The 17,641-nt window shown below is 40.8% G+C and overlaps 2 long non-coding RNA genes across 3 annotated transcripts in view; one reads left to right on the top strand and one right to left on the bottom strand.

Annotated features, from left to right (window-relative positions):
* LOC140186506 (uncharacterized) overlaps nucleotides 1-6,128 on the bottom strand; it is a 140,905-nt gene extending 134,777 nt beyond the window's left edge. For both annotated transcript variants that reach the window (XR_011882890.1, XR_011882889.1), the window contains exon 1: nucleotides 5,737-6,128. This is a non-coding gene — a long non-coding RNA (uncharacterized lncRNA). The remainder of the gene's footprint in view (nucleotides 1-5,736) is intronic.
* Nucleotides 6,129-6,752: 624 nt separating this feature from the next.
* Nucleotides 6,753-16,132, top strand: LOC140186503 (uncharacterized). Its single transcript, XR_011882888.1, has 4 exons — nucleotides 6,753-9,002; nucleotides 9,785-9,997; nucleotides 10,427-10,556; nucleotides 15,586-16,132. It is a non-coding gene; the product is annotated as an uncharacterized lncRNA (long non-coding RNA).
* The last annotated feature ends 1,509 nt before the right edge of the window (nucleotides 16,133-17,641 follow it).

Raw genomic sequence — 17,641 nt, 5'->3', positions numbered from 1 at the left:
CATTAAAGCAGTCACAAACCAATTTGATCACTTGCGTGTTCACGAAGGTTTTTGATATGTATCGTCTCCACCTGAAGCACTGGGAACTCATATAATCCCATTGTATCTTGGTGATATGTGTGTTAAAATGTGCTAACCTCCTTATTTTTTGAGAAAGTTTTTTTTATAAATGGATTCCATATCATTTGCATAAAGTTGTCCTAAAACCTTCTGTGAAATGGGAAACATAGGATCTCAAATTACCTCACATTAAATTGAAGTAAACACGAAGCTTGTGATTTTTGAACAGTTAAATACATTCCTTCTGTGCAGTGTTTGCACATTCTTTCCACGAATGGGTGTCCCTCTGGATGCCCTGACTTCCCCTAGATGTGCTGCTTGGTTAATTGACTGTTGTAAATTACGCCTTTGCATTGGTAACAGTAAAAACGATTGCAAGTAATAAGATGCAGGAGTAAAGGGAAGGGCCAAATTGCTTCCTTCTAGGTCTCTATACGATAAGACTATCAACCAGTTTACAAGCTCGCGCAGATGATAATCAGATCCTCCCTATAATCTTGAAACAGCCTACACAATCAATCCCAGAATCTAACAAATTATATCATGCTCTGTTAGCTGCACCTAAGCTGCTGAAGTTCTTGATGTCTCATAATTATTCTTTAGTTTCTATGAAATGATTTATTATTATTATTCATTTGTTCCTCCTACATAGCTTCCACAATTGCTCTATGGATGAATTCATTTCTGGAAAAAGTACAATAATGTATTGAAATCCACAATATGAAATGAGAGCTGTTCTCTTAAGAGATGGGTGTAACTTCTGACTAACCAATGTTGCTCTGTCAAACAGTCATATCTCTCATCAAGTTAAAGTAGAGCTGTGTATGAATTGTTTTTGAGCAGGTAGCCATGGCAATATGCATTAAGTCATTTGTCCTAACGTATTACTCAACTTAAACTTGGAACTTATGGTGGAACTACTTCCAAAAAAAGAAGAAATAATATGAACTCGGGGCCAACGCAAACCCTTAATAATGAAAAATAAGGACAGCAAATCCTTTTTTTTTATTTTATTTTTATTTGGATAAGGAATTCACAAATATCATGTACTTTTTTCACACATACAACCTTTTCCATTTTTTATATGTATAAAACTACAATTATTTATACATTCTTAAGTACACATTGAGATGATATAAAAGGAAAATAAACATTTAAATAGATAATTATGTACTGTGGTAAATCTAACCTGTTAGGCTAAGTAATGGAATTAGTTGTTAAGAAAAATGGTAATAATAGTTTCCATATAACCCTTCTGGACCATTTCCACTGGTCCAAAATGTTGTATATAAGCCTATGTATCAACCATTGTAGGTGTTTATATCCTAATTTGTTTATGCTTGCTCCTGCCCGCAGACATAATTATCCAATCCCTATGTACTTATTTACTTAATTTTTTCATTTTTTTATCCCTTTCCCAAATCTTTCCCTTTACTTGTGTTAATTCTCTATTTTCCAAAAGAAAACAAAAAAAACAAACATTTAGACTAGGGGTGCTTATGTTAGCAATATTACTGTGTTGATGAGAAGAGCAGTATAAATCATTAGGAGAGTCATCTAAAGTCTGCTCGCATTGGGGTTATATATTCAATCCATTTATTCCAGATTTGATAAAATTTTTCTTTTTGAGTCCTCAGGGAGTAAGTCAACTTTTCCATTTTAAATATTTCCAAGATAATTTCGTACCAATCTTCTAATGTAGGTGGTATTGGATTTAGCCATTTTCTAGTGATTGATTTCTTACTTGCCGCTAAGAGGGCCTGCAGCAACCTTATATCTTCCTTCTGTTCAAGAATCAATACATGCCCCAAATAGAGCATCTCAAAGTTCAGAGGTATCTGGGACCTAAGTACCTTAACTAATGTTCTATGAATACCTTCCCAAAATAGACTTAATTTAGGGCAATCCCAAAAAATATGAAAATGATTTGCCTCCTTGGAGCCGCACCTTCTCCAACACATCACATTTGTATCGTTATATTTTTCCTGATATGGGGTCTTGAAGTATCTCATAATGTTTTTCCAACAATGTTCTCTCCAAGTCAAAGAATCAGTCGAGGACCATTGAAAGCTGCAGATTTTCTCCCAAGCCTCCTCTGAAAGTACCAACCCCGCTTCTTTCTCCCACTTCTCTTTAATATACAGTGTATTTACATTTTTAGCATGGGAGAGTGCATTATATAATCAAGAAACTGATTTACTAGGTATTGAACTGCAAGTCGAATTCAGAATCTTGAAAAATTCTAATTCTACTGTTGATAGGTCTGTATATCTACAACTCAAGTACGTTAACATAGTTTCGTACTTGAAGGTACCTAAAAAAGTCATTATGTTCTAGGCCATGTTTGTCTTGCAGGATTTGGAAACTTTGTAATACTCTTTTATCTATAAATGAGAGGTAGGTTGTAAGACCTTTCTTTAACCATAGCTCAAATCTTTTATCTCCTCTGTTGGGAAGGAATTCGGTATCATATGCACACCACCTGAAGAGTTTTAACATGTTATTAATTCCACATGAATTAACCACCTTCTGCCATACTTTTAATGTAAGATTTATCCAAGCATTTTTAAATTTTTCCAACTGGGCCATCAATCCTTTGTCAGCTATTGAGGCCTGAAGAGAAAAACTGTCAACTAATCCAAATTCTATTTCCTTCCATCTAGCCTTATATTCCCTATTACACCAATATAACAGAGGGGTTATCTGTGAGGCATAAAAATAATTTCTCAGGCAAGGAAGAACCATACCTCCTCCTTTCTTCCCTAACTGTAAGGTGTTATATCGAATTCTAGGTTTCTTTCCTTGCCAAATGAAGCGGGAAATCCATTTGTCCCATTCCCTGAATTGATTATCATCTACCTCCACCGGTAAAGTACGGAAAAGATACAATAACCGAGGAAGAATATTCATTTTTATAGTATTTATCCTTGAATTTAAACTTAAAAAGGGGATAAGATTCCATCTATGCATATCTGCTTTTATCTCTGAGATTAATGGCCCATAATTTACCTGTGACAGTGTTGAAAGATCCTTCGGCAGGGTTATTCCTAAATATTTTAATGATTTAGCTTCCCACTTAAGATCATATGTATCCTGCAATTTTTTGGATGGTGTATAATTTAGGGACATAACCTTCGTTTTCTTTACATTTATTTTATAACCTGATATTTTCCCAAAGTCATCCAACAGTGTAAACAATCCTATAAATGATTTTTCTGGTTCACTCAGATAGACAAAAACATCATCTGCGAATAACGCCACTTTCTGTTCAATCCTTGCCACCTTGATACCTTTTACGATTTCGCTCTGTCTTATTAGTTGGGCAAGCGGTTCAATATATAGCGCAAAAAGGAGAGGAGAAATTGGGCATCCCTGTCTAGTGCATCTCTCTGAGATGAAGGAGTCAGAGAGGTCCCCATTTATCTTAATTCGGGCTGTAGGGCTGTCATATAGAGTCTGAATTACTTTAATAAACTTTTCTTGAAAGCCGAATCTTCCTAACACTCTGTATAGGAATGCCCAACTAACCGAATCAAAAGCTTTCTCAGCGTCCAATCCTACTACCATTGTCTCTGTCTCGTTCTTATTAACCTGTTCTAATATGTGCAGAGTTCTCCTTATGTTGTCCTGTGTTTGTCTTTGTTGAATAAATCCAGTCTGGTCTAAATGGATTAGGCCAGGTAAAAGCTTTTCCAATCTGCGCGCTAATATAGATGTAAATAGTTTGTAATCTAAATTAAGAACACTAATTGGCCGATAATTGCCACATTCTAGTTTATCTTTACCCTCTTTAGGGATTACTGAAATAATCGCTTCTGTCCAGGAAGGTGGAGTTTCTCCTCTCTGCAAGATCCAATTAAAGGTGTTAAGTAGTAATGGGGCTAACTGTGTCTTCAGGGACTTGTACCACTCTGAGGTAAACCCATCAGAAGCCAGGGACTTTCCAGCCTTTAACCTAGAGATGGCCACGTTCAGTTCTTTGACAGTTACTGGTTCTAATAAACTTTCATTTTGTAAATCTGTAAATTTAGGTAGATCTAAAAAAATCAATACACTGTCTATATAGGGCTCATTGGGGGCCCGGGGTTGGGAGTACAGCTCTCGATAATATGTTTCAAAACTCTCTTGAATTTTCCCTATTCCTCCCCGGAGGAAAGCTATTTGTGCCCTCTCTTTTTTCAATTTAGACATAATCTTATTTCTTCAAAACCCCATTAACATTATAGGAAATTATTTTTACCAATTCAGTTTGCATTTTTCTCTATTAGAAAAAAAAACACTCTCCTTTTCTAAACAAACAGTAAGCAATCCCTTCTCAACAGTAAACCAAGACATATAACCACACCCTAGACATTTTTGAACGTGCAACATTTGAAAATTTTTCCCGACTTCCCACAGTGAGGCCTGAGCACTGACCCGCCTCAGTTCAGAGGGATAACCTCTATCTTCACCCTGTGTTAGAGGGCCCTCAGCAGTTTGAATAATCATAGAGAATTTTCTCCTATTTATGTCTCGACCATATTGCTATCATTCAAGTTATTCCATCTAGTTTATTTTCAGTTACCAGTTTTCATTTTACCTTTAAGTCCGATTTACTTTTTTCAGTCATTTCTCTTAATTAATCTGTGTTCTCTGTACATTCGCATCTGAATATTTGCAGCTTTTCCTTGTAGTTTGACACTCTGGTTCATGTGGAGCGTCCTCGCCCCACTAACTGCCACAACTTCTGCCGAATCCTCTCCAGTAGCGACTCCGGTTGGGTGATAACTTTAATAGGTAGTCCCCGTTCCGCCAGGTCCAATGTTGCCTCCTCCACCGTAGCGTAAGTTTTTGTCCCTTCGTCGTAAAAGACTCTCAGCCGAGCTGGATACAGGGTCTGGAATCTGATGTTGTTTTCCTTCAGGACTCTCCGTGTTTCCGTATATTCCTTCCGTCTGGCAAGAACCCCCGGTGCGTAGTCATGGTCTAAACTGATTTTACAGTTGTTCCACATGAAACCTTTCTTTTGCCATGCCCTTTTAAGCACCTCTTCCTTTGTTCTGTAACTGAGAAATCTGACCAGAATCGATCTGGGCTGGGCGCCTGCTGGAGGCTGTGGTGCCAACGCGCGGTGAGCTCTTTCTATCTGTAGGTCTTTTGCGGCCGGTATATCAAGGTTCTCTCTAAGTAGCTTCTCCACGAAGGGAATCATCAATCCGGGTTTACCTTCAGTTCCTTCGGGAACTCCGTAAATCCTCACATTTTCCCTTCTCGAGCGGCCTTCTTGATCTATTAGTTTCCACTGGAGCTGGTCTTGCAGCTTCAGCATTTCTGCTATCACCTCCTCTGCGTTTTGTAGCTCCTCTTCAATTCCAACTATCCTCGCTTCGGCTTCATCTATCCGCGAGTTAGTTTTTACTATTTCTCCTTTAGTATCTTCCAGCTGTTTGCTGTTATCTTGTCGGAACTCGCGAATCTCTCCGAGAATCAAGGACAGAGTCACCAATTCCCCCTCATTATCTCCGTCCCGGCTTGCCGAGGGGGAGCTAGGCCCGTCGCCTTGCTGCGTCTCTTTATGTTTATCAGCCTTCGGAGCGGACTTTTTAATCTTGTTCTTAGACATCATCCTTGCCCCTTTTATTAATATAGTTATGCAATATTAAGTATTTGTCTAAATTCGATTATGGGGCAGTTTACCTTCTTTCTTGTCGAGAGACCTTTTCCTTACGCCGCCATTCCCTTGATGACCCGGAAGTCGAAAAGGGAGGACAGCAAATCCAAGGAAATCTGAACATCAGGAGATATTGGATTAAAATAAGGGTAGCAAATGGCAGGTACAAAGAACTGAAAACATGGAGGTCCCTCAGGGGTAGAGAAGGTGCAGAGATAATATAAAAGGAAATTGGGAAGGCAAAGAGGATATTAGTGAACAAGACTTAGAAATATCACAAAGCATTTCATTGGTATAATATAGCAAATGGATAGGATCTTAAATGAATACTTGGAATTGGTTTATTTTTGTCACACATTCCAAGATACAATGAAAAGCTTATCTTGCATTCTATTCATACAGATCAAATCATACACAGTGCATTGAGGTAGGATAAGGTAAAACAATAACAATAACAGATTACAGAATAAATGATAACAACTACAGATAAAGTGCAATGCTGGCAGGCGATAATGTACAAGATCATGCAAGATTAAGAGTCAATATTTTCAAAATAGGGAAACATTGTATAGTTTAACAGCAGGGAAGAAGCTGTCCCTGAGCCTTTCAGATTTTTATATCTCCTGCTTGATGAAAGAGAGGAGACAAAGCAAATATCCAGAATGGGTGAGGTCTTTGATTGCTCCATCTGCTTTGCTAAGGTGGCACAAAGTATAGACAGAGTCCAACGAGGGGAGGTTGGTTTCTGTGCTGAGCTAATCGGTATCCACAACCCCCCCCCTGCAGTACTCACGAAAACCATGAGTACAGAACAGTTGCCTATACCTAGCCATTTTGCATCCAGATAGGATGCTTTTTATGGTGCATCGATAAAAATTGGTTTGGGTCCATAGAAACATGCCAAATTTCTTTAGCTTACTATCACAACCACAGATTCGGCAGCACAGCAGATTCAGCAATTATGCTCGTTCATATGCGCGTGTCAGCTAATTATTATTTCATTGTGATTGTACTTAACTCCATTCATTCTGTCGTAGTATTTGTCAAGACTTGGATACAGCATTGCTTCGCTGCCTCCTTGCATTCCGCCTTGCCTGAGAAATTGGACCGTCGAGTCAACTGACTCTGAAGACTGGCGGTATTCGTTTTATTCTTAGTTGTTCTTCTCAGCCACAGTGTAGGCTTCATTTTCCATTTGAGAGTTTTAGTTAACGACCCTGTTTGGCCTAGTGTTTATTGTTTTCTTTTCCCTTTAACACTGTTTGCATTAAAGTCTGTGAACTATCGACCTGCTTCAGTGTCTCTTCTCCGCACTTGGGCCATATCCAAAACTGGTGACACCTCCTAAGGAAGTAGGCTAAAGAATATTCTTTTTTGCTCCATATATACAGTAGGACATATTTAAATTGTCATCACAATTTTAAATAATTTGGACTTAAATGCTTTATTCAGGTAAGAATACCTGTGCTTCTCAATATATTTAAAATTTTCATGACAGCTGTACATTCAGAATTTTTTTATTGAAAATGGTTGAACTTGTAATTTGGGTGACAGGCCAGCATTATTAACATTTTCAACATGATTTACCTTCACCCATGTTAATATGGATCATGATACATTAACTGGATTTTACAATGAATTGACTTTATTACTTACATCCTTTATATGCATGAAGAGTAAAAATCTTTACATTATGTCTCCGTCTAAATGTGCGATGTGCAATTTATAGTAATTTATAATAAATAGTATGTACAACAGGACAGTCAATATAACATAGAAATACCATTGTATTGGCATCAATTAATCAGTGTGATGGCCTGGTGGAAGAAGCTGCCCCGGAACCTGTTGGTCCTGGCTTTTATGCTGTGGTACCGTTTACCAGATGGTAACAGCTGGAATAGATTGTGGTTGAGGTGACTCGGGTCCCCAATGATCCTTCAGGCCCTTTTTAGATACCTGCCTTTGTAAATGTAGCATGCTACAACTCAGTAACCCTAACTGTGCAACACACACAAAATGCTGGAGGAACTCAGCAGGGCTGGCAGCATCTATGGAAAAAACTACAGTTGGTACAAGTCCTCCCAAAGGGTCTCTGCCCAAAATGTCAGCTGTACTTTTTTCCATAGATGCTGCATGGCCTTCTGTGTTCTTCCACCATTTTGTGTGTGTTGCTTGGATTTCCAGCATCTGTGATTCTCTCTTGTTTGTGAACCTTAACTGTATGTTTGCTTTGGATTTTGTTAAGCCTTTCTCATATATAGATGAAATTTGCTCAGCATAATATAACTATGGATCAGTTTAGGTTACATTATCAACAACGTTCATAAATGAACCCTTAATATTATGGTGGCTTCAATGTCTGCTACCAGGCATCAAATTTCTACAAAGTCTTCTGGAACAAAGGTAAAATTTTAGTCTTTCATTATCTACAGTACAGCGTATGCAGGGATAGGTGTTACAATGCTGTCTTATCACTTTCTTCTCTGGAACTAACATAAAATAAATTAGACTTTATTGGTGGTTGAGTGGATCGTTGGCAAGGTGAAAGTTCCTGTTCTCTGTCAATTATTATTATTACCCAGTTACGTGGATCAGAACAATCAGACAAATAAATGTTACCACCAAAGGAAAGGAGATTAAAGAATACAATTAAAGAATACTGTACTAAGCTATCACCAAGATTGTCTCCTCAACTCCTGGAATGACATCTTGAATGCATAATTGTCTGATTAAGAAGCACATGTATCATTACCTAAATCAAGTATTTAAGTCCAAATTATTAAAATAGATGTCAGGAAAAGCCCTGGTACTGAGCCTTGTAGAACTCCACAGCACTTAGCTTTCTAATCAACAGAATTCTGCTTCACAATTACCCTGTGCTTTCTCCTCCATTGGGGAAAAATAAGTCCAATTTCTCACTTTCCTTTGACTTTTAATTCTCATATCTATCTTTGATTTATTATTTTTTTCAGATAAGTTCTTAAAATTCATGTAGACTACCTCAAGTTCAACCTGCTGTTTGTTACTTCAAGAGTTTCAGTCAAGTCAGTTGTGAGCTTCTCTGCACAAATCCTTGACAACGATTTTAAATGTTGATTCTTGCTGTTCCGTGAGGGCTTTTCCAAACGGTATCCTTTGGCTGACCATTGTTTTCTTTTAATTAACAAAAGTTATCTTCTAGTCTCCTGGTCCCAAAATCTGTAGCCAAAGAGGACTGGAAAAAGATAATTGGGATTGTTACACAGAAGCAGATTTGCAGATTCAGTCAGTGGGACCGAAGGCACTGATTGCAGTAAGCACATTAACTATTTATTTACAAACAAACGATGAAATACTCAACCAAGCATCTAAGTCAAACAAGTACTAATCTTAGCCTTACTAAACTTACAAAATCTATGGCACTGAACACTTAATAACATTCGAACTCAAACAGGTACTTTGTTAAGTTCCAAGTTACATAACTACAACACTAATCATTGAACGAGCAGGTACTTATCTAAATCGTGTTCATGGGACCACCTTTCTGCAGCACACTTTCTCAATGGTCCTTCAGCTGTGATCGCAGCCCAGTCTGAAGGGGAGCCCCAGTGAAAAGAGATCAGGGGTCTAGCATGCACTATTGTTAGACCACTGGGGTGCCCAATACTGAAGCCAGTACCATGCCACAAAAACCAGCCAATGGCAGAGAGCTGCCGCATCCTTCAAATAGGATCCCTGCTCCAGCGGCCACTGTGTTTGCTGCACCCGAAAGTTCCCCGATTCCTTGTTAACTCTACCTCCTCCAGCTTTGGAGGGTCCAATACTGCCAAATGCCAGGGCACTGCTAAATACCTGGACCCTCAGACTGGGAGTTCATCTGGTCCACTGCTTGCTGCAGTACACCCCGCCACCCCTGGATGGTGTGGATCGGGATCAATAGCTTAATTTATTGCTTCAACAGCCCCCTCCATCTGTTCGAACAACCACGAAGGGGTATTATAGGTTTTGAAACACCTATAAATACCTCATTCCATAGCCCAGTCCTGGACCTTAGCTCCACCTAAATGTGAGTTATTATCTGATTGAATCTCCCAGGGATTCACAGATGTGGATCACAAGTGCTGAAACCCTTTCACTGAGTTTTTCTGGTCAGCATAGTCACACGACACCGCCAGCAGGAATCCGGAATACACGTGAACCATGATCCGCACATACTACTCTTTACTTCATCGTGGCAGCGACTCAAGATAATCTATCTGCCAGACCTGACCAGCTCCCATGCTCCTTCGGATGTGTCGGATTTGCAAAGTACGTATGTGTGGTTTTAAGTATGTAATGTTCAATTTTTATTCATTATTTATATTTTGCTTGTTGAGAATTAGTGTGGAGGTATTTGAGGGAGGGGTTATACCAGATATATCCATCAGGATGGCACCGATTGAAGTTAGGCAACATCAGACGAGAACCCTGATGACCTGAGCCAGCCCTTGACCTTGATTACACCCACCCATAACCCTTTCACCTCTGGGGAGAAGCAAAGCATTTTGTCAGAGGTGTCCTCACTCATGGTCACCTGGGGTAATGCAGAATTCTGTCACAAGATCAGAGAAATGATTGAAATTCATCAGATGCACACTAAAGATATACATTGTAGATAAATTGTAACCACAGAATTTTTCTGCTATTACCTTTGATCATTAACATACTGTATAAAAATGTCATGTAATATTTGTTCAGGAGGCCTCTTCTTCCCCTAAGATGCCCAAGGAATATGCAGGACGGTAAGGTCCAGCGGGTGCAGGATGGCACGTGGAGAAACTATTGGAAAGGCCAACAATGAAGAGAGATGTCGCTTCATTTGGGGGAGGTAAGGGTAACTGGGAAATGATAACATCAATGATTCAGAAAGCAGATGAGCCTGCCTTGGATTATGCAGAACGTAATAACAAACGTATGAGGAGTACTCAGGGTTGAATAATCCAGTGAGTGATGACCTAAATTCCAATGTGTCCAATTATTAGTGGAATAAAGGAAATTACAATGGCATGAGAGGGGAACTGGCTGAAATTGACTGGAAAGGGACACTAGCAGGAAGGACAACAGAGCAGCAATGGCTCGAGTTTCTGCAAAAAATGAGGGAAGTGCAAGACAGATATATTCCAAATGAGAAGAAATTTTCAAAGGGAAGAAGGACACTACCGTGGCTGACAAGTGAAGTCAGAGCCAAAGTAAAAGCAAAAGAAGCCAAAGTTAGTGGAGAGATAGAGGATTGGGAGCTTTTAAAAACTTGCAGAAGGAAACGAAAAAGGTCATTAGGAAGGAAAAAATGAATTATGAAAGGAAGCTGGCGATTAATATAAAAGAAGATACTAAAAGCTATTTTAAGTATATAAAGGGTAAAGGACAGTAGAGGGTAGATATAGAACCAATAGAAAATGACACTAGAGATAGTGTAATGAGAGACACAGAGATGGCAGAGGAACTGAACGCTTATTTTGCATCAGTCTTCGCAGTGGAAGACATCTACTGTAAACCAGACATTGAAGAGTGTCAAGGAAGTGAAGTAGGTGCAGTGAAAATTACGACTCAGAAGGTTCTCAGGAAGCTTAATGGTCCAAGGGTGGATAAATCTCCTGGACCTGATGGAATGCCCCCTTGGGTTCTGAAGGAAGTAGCTGGCGAGATTGTGGAGGCATTAACAATGATCTTTCAAAAATCGATAGATTCTGGCATTGTACTGGATAACTGGAAAATTGCGAATGTTACTCCGCTATTTAAGAAGGGTGAGAGGCAGCAGAAAGGAAACCATAGACCTGTTAGCCTGACATCAGTGGTTGGGAAGTTGTTGACTATTATTTAGATGGGGAGAGAATTCAAAATACAGAGATGCAAAGGGACTTGAGAGTCCTTGTGCAGGATACCCTAAGGGTTAACCCCCAGGCTTAGTCGGTTGTGAAGAAGGTGAATGTAATGTTGGCATTCATTTCTAGAGGTATAGAATATTAAGCAGCAATGTCATGTTGAGGCTCTATAAGGCACTCATGAGACCACACTTGGAGTATTGTGTGCAGTTTTGGGCTCCTTAGTTTAGAAAGGAGATACTGACATTGGAGAGGGTTCAGAGAAGATACATGAGAATGATTCGAGGAATGAAAGGGTTAGCATATGAGGAATGTTTGGCAGCTCTTGGGCTGTATTCCCTGGAGTTCAGGAGAATGAGGGAGGATCTCGTAGAAACATCCTGGATGTTGAGCAGTCTGAACAGATTAGATATGGCAAAGTTATTTCCCATGGTGGGGGGAGTCTAGTACAAGACTTCAGGATTGAAGGATGTCCATTTAGAACAGAGATGTGGAGAAATTACCTTAGTCAGAGGGTAGTAAATCTGTGGAATTTGTTGCCATGAGTGGCTGTGGATACCAAGTCACTGGGTGCATTTAAAGCAGAGCTGGATAAGGTCTTGATTAGCCAGGGCATCAAAGGGTATGGGAAGAAGGCAAAGGAGTGGGGATGCCTGGAAGAATTGGATCAGCCCACGATTGAATGGCGGAGCAGACTTGATGGGTCAAATAACCTACTTCTGCTCCTATATCTTAAGGTTTTATGGTTTTATGGACCCAGTCTTCCTGAAAATGCTGAAGGAAGGCTGAACCCAACCTCCCAGGAAGATTTAGATTTGGGGATAGCGGTAGGGTTGACTTACTCTGCAATAGCATCATGGACCAGTGAGATAGACCAAAGGAAGGGAAAGAGAAGTCCTAAAGTGGCTGTGGTGAATGTAGCTGCTTTGAGTGCCAGCAGCTGGGGTATGTAGCAAGGAACTGTTGGCATAGACGTGGGAGGGTAAAGGAGATGGTTTGTTACAGCTGTGGTTTCTCAGGCCATGGTTGGAGGCAGTGCGTTGAAAAAGAAAGTGTGAAAATCACTCACTAAAGCAGGCAGAATCCACAGCAGAACCCTTCCTTTCCAATTTGACTGCTGAGGAGATTATGGAGCTGGTGAGATCAGACAAATGGCTGATGGCAGCCTCTGTTGCCAGTGGTGGTCATCCACAGGTGTACACAAGAGGTTTATAAGGGGACCAGCAATGAAAAGTGTTAGTGGACATGGGGTCATCAGTATTGATAACTGATCTACCCTTGCCTATGACTTGAGAGGTGATTTATATTACCAGAGCAGGAGGTGAAACAACAAGGGTGGAGAAAAATCAGCCCCGGATACTTGAGATCAAAGGAGTGCAGCTTCCTGTAAAGTTTTGGGTGTGTCCAAACAATGAAGTTACTGTCCTAGGGACAGACACACTGAGTAAGGTAGGCACTATAATGAACTCAGGAAAAGGAGAAATAATGGAGAACATAGGGACAGCGAACAAGACAGGGATCCACAAACATGGCCCACAGAGAGACAGCAGCCCCAAGCAGGGAGGAGAGACAGGGCGATGTGCGGGAATCATGTCAGGAGGTCCAAGGAGAGGGGCCAAGCTCCGGCAGGAGCCGTTAGAAGTAGTGCAACTGCCCGAGGAGGGAGCAGTGATTACAGTAAAGGCTCACCGGAAAGGGGATAGTAAAGAGAAGAAAGGGAGCAAGTGGACAGACATCACTACAAGGAGGCCAGCGGAAAAACAAGAAGTGTACAGGACAAAACCACAACTGACAATTTAGTAAGATTACATGGCGATATGATGGACCACTGTAATGTAACACACTCAAGGATTGAGCAAAGCAGCAGTGACATATTGTGGATTACAGAGAGCCAGTGGGAGAGGAGATAGTCCTCCCACAGCCAGGTGAGCAAATTATGGTAAGGGAGTTGTTTGGAAGGACAAGCTTCACTCCCAGGTGGTGCTCCGGACAATGGGAGCAGACGCGCAACAAACGCAAATGCAGAAGGCACCAAGAAAGCATGACAGCAATCTGTGAGCAGCATGTTAAAGTATAACTGTAACTGTAACTGTACTCTGTAGTGAAGGCTGATTGCTGAAGTTAGACAATAAGTTGTGTAGCTTAGAATAGAAAAATTCTGGGGAAAATAGATGGGAAGGGATCCAAGTTACAGCAGAGTCGTCAGGTTCCACAAGTTCGATGGTGTGGCAGACCGAGAGAGAAAATAAATTACACACAGCAACTGAAGGCCGTCATCACGGCCTGAATAGGGAGTGATTATGAATGAGCTGGGTTCTTTCAGAGGTTGGGCCAGCAATTGAATGGACTGCTCAGAGGGAGTTGTCACTGGGGTGAGGTCCTTGCAGTTATTCAAATAGAGACCACCCTAACCCCTCCTACACCTCCATAAGAGGGCCTGTGAGCCTGATACATGTAGCTTGCTGGTGCCCTGATCAGAGAGTAACCACTGATAGCCACTGCAGTGTTTTAAGCTATCAGAGAATGAAGCGGTGAAAATAAAGAATGTGATTAAGCTGCAATCGGTCAGCAGGGAAGGAGATGACAGCTGCACTAAGCTGCATTTTAAAGACTGTTGGTAAAATTTCTGGAACAATCTTTGTTTAGAGTCCTAAAGTTAGCCACTAGGGATGGTAGCGTAGATGTAGATACACATGGGGATATGATGGTTAATTGGGGAAAGGGGTTCCAAAGTATATTGTATTTTAACTGCAATATTTGATTTTGTTTTAAAGTCTATCCCGAGCCTTGTGGCCCATCAGGCCAGTGCTTATGCCAGTTTCTGTGGCGTGAAGTGACTGAGAGTACAAGACATCCCCCCCCCCCCCCCCACCCCTCAGATAGGACACCAGTCTATCGCGAGGTTAACCCCCAGCATTTGCTGGTACCCATTTTCAGCTGAGTGGACTGGAGCAGTGTGCGGTTAAGTGCCTTGCTCAAAGGCACAACACGTTACCTTGGCCGAGACTCAAATCCATGGCCTTCAGATCATAAGCCCAATGCCCTAACCACTTGACCATGCGTCACGCTGCAATATTTGATTAGATCCTACTTAAAATTTGGCCTTTCCTGGAACAAATTTATTTTTGACCAGAAGGGCCAAGAGAAGTGACTGTTAGAGTGTATTCTGGACTTAGGGTATGCAGCTAACATTAATTTCACCAGCAACCAATCTTCAGGCATGGTGGGTTGTAGATTAAATTTAAAATGTAGCCCAGGGCACTCGTTTTCCTGGAGCTGTAGAGTTGAATTGATTGCAAACTAGGCAATGGTGATTAACACTCATCTTGAGTGTCTGGAGTGTGGGTGCAAAGAAGGAGGTGTGTGAAAACTATATGTAATTCAAAGGAAGCATTGTTACAACAGTAGTAATGAGAGAAACAACATAAATGACAGGTCTAAATGATAGAAATAACAGAACTCATGAGTTTTAATGTGTCCAGTTGAAGGGTAAGGGACGTAACTTGAGTTTCATTTGAACTGTGTAGGAGGTGAAGAACTGGGAGGACCAAATGGAGACCAAGGTTTTGAGGCCATTTTGGTAAAGTGAAGAGTTGTAATCCTCAAAATGGTCACAAATCTACATTTGACCACCTGTGAAGCAGACCGCATCCTGAACAGTATGTCACTCTATGTACTTTAAGACTAAATAAGATACAACACAGCTAGTTTACCCACAAAATAGATTTGAATTAGTGTTTCTCCTTATATATTTGTACAAATCATATGAAACCAAATAATGTACAAATCCTGATGCTGCTTAGCCTGCTGTGTTCCCTCAGCATTTTGTGTGTGTTGCTCAGATTTCCAACATCTGCAGACTTTCTCTTGTTAATCTACAAAACCTGTTAGCATTCTCACTATTTTCACCAGAGTGACATACTGTTCAGGAGGGCAGAGCAAAGTCAAGAGGGAACTAAATGGCGACTCCTTTATTTGCGTCTTCGGAAACGGCTCTATTTCGATCTTTGATATCTCTTTTTTTTCATTTCCAAGGTTCTTTTGAAGACCCTGGCCAGGAGTTACACTCTGACTTTGGTTCTTTGAGGGAATGAGACCTGCTTTCAGGATCCTCACGAATGGCCGCTTTTTGCCAAGGACATTGCCTGAAAGACTAGCGTGCCTTCAGGGTGCTGGATTTTCGTGGCCCTGGAGATGGTTTCAAGGCCGGTGCCCCAACTAAAGTGGCGGGGAGAACATGGAACATTGGGAGCAGCGGTTTAGCTGCCAGCTATGTGTCCACAGACTTGAGCCTCGGGGCCGATTCTCTGGGTGCAGAGCTCAGAAAAAGTGACATGACAGACATCATAAATCAGAGAGTTGTTTGTTATGTCTCCTCTTTCACTGTGAAACGGGGACACCACTTTTTCCCTTATTAGGGAGAGAGAGCCTGTGGTATATCGAATTACCAGGTGAACAAGAAGTCGGTGCTACAGCAAGTCTGTGTCTTTACTGATGTTTTGCAGCATGTTTGAGCTCTCAGTGGAGAGCGCCGATGCTTTTTTTTTGCTGGTGGGGGAGAGAGGTTCGTTGCCTTGCTGCTGCTTGTGTGTGGGAGGGGGAGCTGGGGGTCTTTGGGGTTCTAACATTTAACTATCATTCATTCTTTGTTTTCATGAATGTTTGCGAAAAAAGAATCAGGATATATATTGTATACCTTTCTCTACATTAAATGTACCCATTGAACCAATTGAACCTAAATTTGAGATTTATAATTTGATTTGCGTCGAACAGGGAATGGCAGATAAAAGTAGAGACGAGGAATGCAGCAGCTACTACACTCAAGTTTCAGGAACTTCACTGATTATGTCAGAGGTTGCACCCATTTTTGTAATAGAAATGTTATGTTACTGTTAGACTTGTGGATAATCATGTATTTCTGTAATCAGGAATCTAGTCTGTTATTAAATTAAATCTTCCTGTAGCCACTATACTGCTATCAAGTGAGAATGTAAGCTGTAACAAATGCGTACTCATATAGATCAGCTTTGACTGTTCTCCTGGTGTACACCGGTTTTTTTAATAACAAATCCCTTATTATTTTGAACATCAACTTCATGTGATCTTTCAGTTTGCTCCTACAGTCATAATCTCATAGGATCAGAGCTCAGTATAGGATCGCTTTACAAAACACTTGAAACGTCATTTCACATGACTGCAAGATCCCTGCGGCATGTGCACAACCATCAACTGAACCCATACACAAATAATTGGCCATTCAATAAAGGATAGATTAGCAATGGGGCTGGTTTGCATCACTACCCTTAAGAAAAACAGGATGAGAAAAAATTGAAGATAAACAAATTATCTTGAAGTAAACTTTGCATAATGAGAATTTTCCTGCTTTTCATTTCTTTGGCAAAAGTAAGCGTTCACAACTATTTTCTTTGTGCTTACTTTTTGAAACAATTTAATAATGAACTATTGAACAACTTTACAGACTAAAATGGGTAGATTTTTGAAGACAAAGCAGCAAGGGAGAGGTCTATAAGCAGGTAAACTATATTATTTTAGCTTTCAAATTCTTAAATTGAATATGCTTTTCATTGGGGGTAGTGCAAAATTAGAGTCACAAGGATTGTAAATTATGAAATCTGGAGCAACAAGAAATCTACTGAAGGAACTCAGTAGGTCAAGCAGCATTTGTGGGAGGAAAGAGTTATCGCAACACTCACAACACGCTGGAGGAATTCAGCAGGTCAGGCAGCATCCGTGGAAAAGATCGGTCGACATTTCGGGTCGGAACCCTTCGTCGGGACTGTAGAGGGAAGGGGCAGAGGCCCTATAAAGAAGGTGGGAGAAGGGTGGGAAGGAGAAGGCTGGTAGGTTCCAGGTGAAAAACCAGTAAGGGGAAAGATAAAGGGGTTGGGGAGGGGAGGCAGGGAGGTGATAGGCAGGAAAGGCGAAGAAAGAATAGGGGAAAACACAATGGGTAGTAGAAGGAGGTGGAACCATGAGGGAGGTGATAGGCAGCTGTGGGAAGGGGCAGAGTGACATAGGGATAGGGGAAGGGAGGGGGAGGGAATTACCAGAAGTTGGAGAATTCTATGTT

The sequence above is a fragment of the Mobula birostris genome, chromosome 2 (assembly GCF_030028105.1).
Source record: "Mobula birostris isolate sMobBir1 chromosome 2, sMobBir1.hap1, whole genome shotgun sequence".
NCBI lineage: Eukaryota > Metazoa > Chordata > Chondrichthyes > Myliobatiformes > Myliobatidae > Mobula > Mobula birostris.
The sequence above is the reverse complement of the archived record's forward strand: the minus strand, read 5'-3'. Positions and strand labels throughout refer to the sequence as shown.